At 38.6% G+C, this 8,690-nt stretch overlaps 1 pseudogene; it reads left to right on the top strand.

The window, feature by feature from the left end:
- The first annotated feature begins 4,556 nt into the window (after window positions 1–4,556).
- On the top strand, window positions 4,557–5,387 carry LOC109675372 (olfactory receptor 1G1-like; annotated as a pseudogene).
- Window positions 5,388–8,690: the final 3,303 nt, after the last annotated feature.

Here is an 8,690-nt window from a genome sequence, read left to right as displayed (position 1 = left end):
AGAACAAAACTACACACACACACACACACAAATCCCCACCAAGTGTCCCAAGTTCAAATGCAATACAGTTTCAGTAAGTTTTTCAGCTTGCAGGTGTAATTCAGTCGTTCTCTCATCAAAGGTAGGGACACAAAGAAAAAAAGAGTCTGGAGACAGTTCTGAGAATGGTATCTGCAGCTGTGGCTTGCCTGCCCGCTGCTGTCAGCCTGCTGTTGCTGGAGGCGTTATATATGCAGATCTCAGGGGTGAGCTTAGCACTCACCTGGCCCTGCAGGCTTTGTTTACTCAGAGTTCTCCTGTGCGGTAGCCCCTGCTACAAGCTTTCCCCTTTCCAAGCACACTGGGAAAGGTGACACTGCACCCTCGTTGTCAGGCCTGCATGTTTATCTACAGTTCATGTGGGAGGTGGGTCTTCCCCCCTCTCCTGTGCAGTTTTCCTCCCACTGCCACTTTCACAAGCTTTCCTGCTCCTGATTACTGGGCAGTGCTGCTGCTCCTGCCAGCCATCATGTTTGTTTACAGTTCACTTGGGAAGTGGGTCTTCCCTCCTCTCCTGTGGAGTTTTCCTCCCTCCGCCACTCTTACAAGCTTTCCCACTCCTGGTTGCTGGGCACGTGCCCCCGCTCCTGCCAGAGGCTCTCCGGCCAGGCCAGCTTGTTTATTTACAGTCCCGGGAAGGATTCCCTTCCTCCAATCTTCGGCGCTCAGTGTGCTCCACCCTCTTTCCCATGTGTCTTTATTGCTCTTATTGCTTATTACTCAGTTTCTCTTTTTTCCCCGGGTGGAGGTTGGTCTGTCCAGGGGGCTATGCTACTCTGTCCCAGGCTTGTCTGTGGGAGTACTGTGGTACCGCAAAGCTCACCTGGTCCGTGTCTTCCCAAGCCATCTGGGTGCTGGCGACTGGTGGCCTGGGGGCCCTCCTGGTTTCTCCGTTTAATGTGAAGTGGAGATTCTCTGCACTGGCTGGAGGTGTGGAGGGGTCAAAGTTATGCCTCTTCTCAGTGATTATGCCTGCAAAGTGTGTCTCCAGCGTCTCTCCAAGATTTCACTATAGGAGGCTCGCTTTCTGCTTCCTCCCTCTAGCCGTCATCTTGGAATCTCCCTCTCATTATCTCTTATATTTTGTTTTCAACAAAACTGGAGAAGAGGGCAAAACAGGTTCTGCCTGGATGGGAGGGGGGGTAGGTGGTTGAGGGAGGGGGCAGGGGGCAGGGAGAAGAGATAGCCTAAACAATGTATGCACATATGAATAAATGAATAAACAATTTAAAAAAGAAAGGGTGAAAGATGGTGAATATGGTGGAAATATTATGTACTCATCTATGAAAATAGAAAAACGTGACCTATTAAGACTATTCTAAGGAGGGAGAGGGTATTAAGGTGAATTTGCAGGGGGTAAGTATAATTAAGATAAGTTGTAAACACTTCTGTAAATTTCACAATGTAGCCCAGTACAATAATAATATGCTAATAAAAATTTAATTTAATCTCCTAGCTAGGAGATTGGACATTTGCCACATCTTGCCTCTAACTATTGGGTCTGGGATTGGGTCTCAGGACACACTACATATGAAAGACCCACATCTCTTCCTAGCTCCTGTTCCTGAGGACAGCTTGCTCCATCCCTGAGTCATTAGACTGTGCTACTGATAGGAAAGGGAGAAAGGCTCCCATCAGTCTTCTTGAGGAGAAGTAAGGAAAGCAGACCAAAGAGGGGATGGTAGAGGTACTGAGGATGGTCAGAATTTCCAGGTAAAAGCTGGTAATTTCTAGGTAAGAGAAAGTAAAGATGGGTGACATTGCCCTCCTTCCCTCCCTTCCTCTCTCTTCTCTCTCTCTTCCTCTCTCTCTCTCTCTCTCTTCTCTCTCTCTCTCTTTCATACACACACACACACACACACACACACACATATACACAAACTTCTCCTTTATTCCTTCCTCCTTTTCTTTCCTTTCTTTACTGTGAGTCAAATACAACCTGGCTCTCCTGATCATCATGAGAATGGTCTTGATTTAATATTCATGAACTCCCTGAGAGTCCAACATGAAGTTGATATTCCTTGTAATATCACCAGGAAAACATCACTGATAAATGCCTCAATTATTGCATCCAGCAGGAGAAGAATTCAAGAAAGGCACAAAGATTAGAGCAGAAGTAATAGTAAAGTTTATTAGAAAAGGAATACACTTTTGACAGACCAAAAACAGATTGTCTCTAGAGTGGGAATGACAGGTCAGGTTTTAAATTTGAAATATTTATTGAAGAAATCTTAGCTTTGGGTCCATTTGGCCTCTGGGATTGTTTCCTGGGCTTGGGTCTTTGTCTTGTTAAGTGAGAGAGATTACGTGGGTAAACTATCAGTTCCTGCTCTAATTGATAGAGAATTTCTGTTTGAAATTCCTAACATTTTCTCTTTCAGAGAAAGCTTTTAGGTGTGGGTCTTTGTTTTGTTAAATTTGCCTGTGTCATCTCCCAGCACCAGGCCAACCTGATGTTTAGGTGTGGATTACTCCTACGTAAAGAGGATTAAGCTTTAGGTGACTGACTGATTTCACAGCATCCTGTTCTACAAAATAACTAATAGTTCAACAAACCCTATTTCTTTTTTGTTTAATTTGATCACTGAAGGTAAATTCAGATAGGTTCATTCTATAATTGGGGCTCTGAAAAGTTAAATGACTTGGCCAAGAGGGCATAACTAACACTCAAACCTGAGTCTGTACATCCCAAAGAGGATGCTTGGTCATGCTACTGCTAGGTCAAAGCCTTTGCTACCTAAAGGTCATGGTAATTATATTGATGGCAATGACAGTTACAATTCTCTACATTAAATCTTACAGTAATCAAAGCCCAACTTCACACAGATGATAACCATGAAAAGTGACAGGATGACCAGTGATTCTACTTTGCCCAGGAATGAAAGTAGGGAATTCCATTTTACAGTCATGAAAATCCTGGGTAAACACAGGGGACAAGTTGGTTACTTCAGGAAGTGTCTCCATTTTGTTAAAAGAAACAGAATATAAAGGAAAGATAATAAATGATTAGCCAGTAAATGTTCTAGTTCTAATAATCATTATCTAATTTAATCCTTACAACCACACTGTGAATTAGGTATTGTTTTTATCCTGTTCAAGCACATGCAGAAAGTGAAGCCACAAAGACTGAGTGGCTTGTTCAACATCACAGTTAATAAGCTGGTAGCCAAATAAAGGTGTGTCAGAATGCAGAGAAATGTGTTTTATCACCACATCCAGAAACAAGACATTAGCACAGTCTGCCAGTGTCTGCTCACCTGCCAATTGCACAAGTTAGAATCTCTCATTTTGAATTTTATATAATAGGTCCTGAGAAAACCTTACATTGATTCTTGCATTGTGATGCCTTCAGCAGTATATAATGGGTTTATGGACACATCTCACAAATGAATAAAATGAGGCTCATGTGAAGTAATAACTTACCCAAAATATAAAATATAATTGCGATTTAGAGCTAGAAGGAATGTATGTCATCTAACATATTTCAGAGCATCAGGAAGTCCAGCTTCCATTATATTTACCACTACTAACAATATTATATCACAATTTATTGAAACTCTTCTTTGTGGTAATACTGTGGATATGTGATCTCATTGCTTATTTACAACTGTACGTATTATGTGCATTATTTACAGGCCCCAAACCTGAAGCTCTGAGGGGGCAAAAAAATGTGTATTCTATAGAGCATTACATCCAAAAAAGGATTTCCAACTAACCTGTAAGACACCAGACTCAAAACCCCTGATGACTGATGATGTTGACAATACTGTTGATGGTGATGATTCTGGTGGGACCTTTTATTTACAAAATGCTTCTGAGTTTATAAAGTTATTTTATCCATCCACATTAGTTCATTTGAAGGGTCTTCAAAAGAAAAAAATAGGCAGATGTTCCCATTATGCCGAGAATATCTGAGTCCCAGGCAAGAGCAATCTATGTAAATTGTTACCTCTTCTATTCCCCAACACACACACACACACACACACACACACACACACACACACACACACACACAATGTTGGCTTAATAATTTTCTAGTAAAGGTATATCACCAAGATATCTGATTCAAACTTACAAGACTATGAACTTGGTAACTTTTCTAATAAAAAAAAAAGAAAAGAAAGAGGGTACATTAAGACTTAGAAAGGTACTTGAGCTGATCTTCAGTATAGCCTCAACTAGATGAGCTATAGAACAACATCTAGTTCATTAAAATGCAAAATTGGCCTACAACAAGATTTCCCAAAATCATTGTCCAGAGTGCCCACCTCTATACATGCCTGCCACCAAGAGACACCAGTGCATCTCTGTAACCTTTGAGAAAATCACAGAAAATGGATGAAAACCCTTGAGTAATACATGTTTTTTGGATTCTATATATATTTAAGCAATATTTTCTACCAATTCTTCTATTTTAAATGGAAATGAGAAACCGAAGCACCATCTCTGGCTTCCTGATCCTTGGCTTCTCTGAGCATCCACAGCAGCACACTCTCCTGTTCAGACACTTCCTGGTCATGTACCTGGTCACACTGTTAGGGAACCTGCTCATCATCCTGGCCACTGGAGCTGACCAACACCTGCACACTCCCATGTACTTCTTCCTGGCCAACCTATCCATCACTGCTTCACCTGCACCATTGTCCCCAAGGTGCTGGTGAGCATCCAGACAGAGCATCACACAATCTCCCACATTGGGTGCCTCATGCAGATGTACTTCTTCATGGCATTGACCTTGCCAGATGACTTTCTGCTACCTGTAATGGCATATGATCACTATGTAGCCATCTGCCTTCCTCTACACTACACCATGATGATGGGCCCCCAATGCTGCCTGACACTGGCAGCACATCCTGGCTATGTTCCAATCTCCTGGCCTTTTCACTCATTCTTCTAGTAGCTCAATTTTCCTTCTGTGCTTCCCAATACATCCCACACTTTTTCTGTGATGTACCCCCACTCCTCAAGATTGCCTGTTCAGACACCCATACCTTTCACCCCATGATGTTCACTGACACAGCCCTCTCAGGTGTGGTCCCTCTCACTTGTGTCCTGGTCTCCTATGCCCACATCATGCACACCTTTCTCAAGATCCCATCTACAAGGGGGAAACAAAAACTCTTCTCCATTTGTGGCTCTCACCTGACAGTTGTCACTCTTTCCTATGTGATACTCTTTATGGTTTATTTCCAGCCATAATCCTCCTACTCAGCAGATACTGGAATGGTTGTATCTGTGATGTATACAATGGTCACACCTATGCGAATCCTTTTATTTACAGCCTGAGGAACAGAGATGTGAAGGCGGCTTTGTGGAGACTCTTTGGCTTGGGAAAATGCTGTACTTAGTAAAGAGTAGACATACAGGTTCTTTGAGATGCTTTCCAAACTGAACTCCTCTACTACAATTATTGGAGAACTCAACCTCAAGGCATGACAGATGCTGAGATGAAAAGCAGGGTTACCATACTGAGAATACCTCTCATGGTAGGACTGGAATAGGACCTAGTGATCAAGGCCAGAGCTGCATCCTACAGAGGAATAGCCAGCAATGTCTTCAGGGTGACTCAATTATTGGGTTCAGGTATCAAAATGGATACAAACCAGAGAGAGGGAACCACAAAAAGAGTGACATTTGACAGAACTTTGGTTTTAGAACGAAGCTCAGTTAGCAGCTCAGTCTATAAAGAAGAGCTCTCAACAAGCCACAAAAAATGCTGACAATATCTTAGAAGGGTCAGGTGTTCTGAACTTTATGGACCATTTCTAAGCCCAATTTTGGAAACAGCTCACTCATAGGGATTAACCTATGTAGGGAGAATACTGGACCAAGAAGATATACTATTTGCTGGAAGTAAAAGAACAAGAATAATTCTAGAAGAAACTAGGCACAGACAAATCAGTGATTCATCCAAGTCACACCTGGGATTCCATCTAAAGATTCTAACAGTGAGCAATTATTAGTTATGAGGACAAGTCTGTTATTTTTTGAAACTCTGTTTTATTTTATTGCCTTGCTACAACACATACTAATTATAATAAATCTGTAAAACATGAATTAGCCAAAGAAAGAAAAGAAAATGCTCATGCTCACATCTCACCATTTATAAACAACCACAATATTTTACATAATTTATCTCCTGTCTACTTCTAATTATTTTGAGAAAATACTATATATGTATCACATACACTTTGTCACTCAGTCTTATAAGATGCGTTGTCTCCATATTATCATTAAACTTTCCTGAAAATTTGGCTAAGATCACACCGGAAGATGGGTCCATGACTAACAAAACACTTCACTGTTCTTAGATGATTGGGGGAAATCAAAGATTTCAGTATTACAAATAATGCGGCAATGAAAGTCTCTGAAAAATCATTTTTGTATTTATAATTAAGGTTGTCCTGGAACTCATGATTTTTCTGCCTTAGCCTCCCAAGCGCTGAGATTCCAAGCATGTGCCACTATACCTTGCTTCATTTATTATTTTTTCATGTAAGATAGCTTTATTTTGTATGTTATTGCATCAAGAGTTCCTCCTCTTTGTAACTTCTTTTCCTAGAGCTATGACTGCAAAATCCTCTATGCAGAAGTTATACAAATAGCCAATCTTTCATTTCATTTCCTCATGAAAGATATTATTTTTAATATACCCAGGTATTACTTTGGAATGAAATCACATTATTGAAGTGGTTCTCTGTCAACATATCCCTACAAATTTCTACAAATAATTGCCCTGTTCTTGTGTTTTATATTTATTAACAATTATAAATGCTGAACAGGGGCATAAAGGAGGTTTCTGTCTGTTGGTATCTGTTGATACTGGTGGTGTGAGTTTGTTTGCTTTGAGAAAATTCAATACACTGTACCCGAATGATTTTCTCCATTTTCTGTATACTACAAATGCTTCTTAAATAAAATGTTTATTCAACATACATAAAAGTATAGAAGGGATAAAAATGAAAGTGTTGAAAATAATGTCATTAAAAATATTGGCATGGTTGCATTGTTTTCAAACCAGTATCTGCTTAAGGCATTATAAGGGCTTGCATAATAAGATTGACGCCTTTCATTAACTAAGAAATCATAACAATTCTAAATTTTTCCAAGAATGAAAACATCACAAATACACATAAAGAAAAATTAATAGAATAAGTTAAAACAAACAAATTCATCCTTATTGAAACCTTTTTAATGCATCTAGAGTAATTTCTTGGACAAATAGATTATTCTAAATTCAGTAGTGATATGGAATATTTGAAAAGTATGAGTAACAATATTAACTGATGTACTTAACATTTGAAGTGAACACATCCTTTGCAAGAACACAGGAAAAATTTGCAAAATGTGCTTACTTGCTGAACAATTAACACTTGCAGAGAACATATCTTTTGCACGAACTTAAGAAAACTTGCTCACACTTACTGAGCCACAAAGATCTTAATAAATGTCAACAAGGACTGGAGGTGTGGCTCAAACAGTAGAGTACTTGCCTAGCAAATGCAAAGTACTGAGTCCAAACCCCAGTACCACCAAAAAATAATAAATACATAAACAACTAAATAACTATCAAAGGGTTGAAACCATACAAATTACATGCAGTGCAGCTAAAAATTATAACAAAAATATAAATAGGAATCTCCACATATTTGGGAATTGGGAAGTCAGAGAGGCATAATCTAGGTGTAAAGACAAAGTCATAATGACAATTAGAGAATATTTTTATCTGAATAAAGATCAATACAAAGGATTATATACAGTAAATTAACCTTAATGCAAATGTTAGAAATGAAAAATCTGCAAAATAATGGGCTAAGGATCCATCTTAAAACATAAAAAAAACAAAAAAATCCAAGAAGATAACAGAAATGAAGCAAAACAGATGAAGGCAAAACAGAAGAAACCATGACAGATAAGATTGACAAAGATAAATGATTATTTTCTGAAAAAATGATTTATATTCAATTGGTAAAAATGATTATGTGGGGGAAATATAAATAACTGTAATGAAAAGAGTGACATCATCTCTGATACTAAAATAAGGGTAATATTATAAATAATGCTATGCAGATAGATTTTAACTTTTAGTTTAGACAATTTTCTAGAAAAATATAATCTGTCAAAATGAATTTAAGAAATAATAGAAATTAGAATAAATTTATAACTATGCAAGAAGTTGGATCAGTAGCCAAAAATCTTTCTTCAAAGAAATTTTAAAATACAAATGGCTACAACAGTAAATTTTATAAACAATTGAAGAAAATCATTTCTATCTTGCATAAATTGGTGTATACAAGTTGTACAAAATAGTAGGCATAGTACCAAAGGCAGTATATGCTGGCACAAAACAAATATGTAGCCCAAAGAATAACATGTAGGACCCCAAAATAAACCCACATAGCAACAACAATCTGATTTTCAACAAAAGTCCCAAAAATATACTTTGGAGAAAAGACAGCCTCTTTAACAACTTGTGCTAGGAAAACTGGATATACACAGTTAGAAAACTGAATCTAGATCCCTATCTCTTTCTGTACAAAAATCAACTCAAAATGGATCAAAGATCATAATATAAGACCTGAAATTTTGCTACTAGAGGGAAACATAAGGGAAGTACTTCAAGATGTAGGCATAGGCAATAACTTTCTGAA

Source organism: Castor canadensis, chromosome 13, assembly GCF_047511655.1.
Source record: "Castor canadensis chromosome 13, mCasCan1.hap1v2, whole genome shotgun sequence".
Lineage (NCBI taxonomy): Eukaryota > Metazoa > Chordata > Mammalia > Rodentia > Castoridae > Castor > Castor canadensis.
The sequence above is the reverse complement of the archived record's forward strand: the minus strand, read 5'-3'. Positions and strand labels throughout refer to the sequence as shown.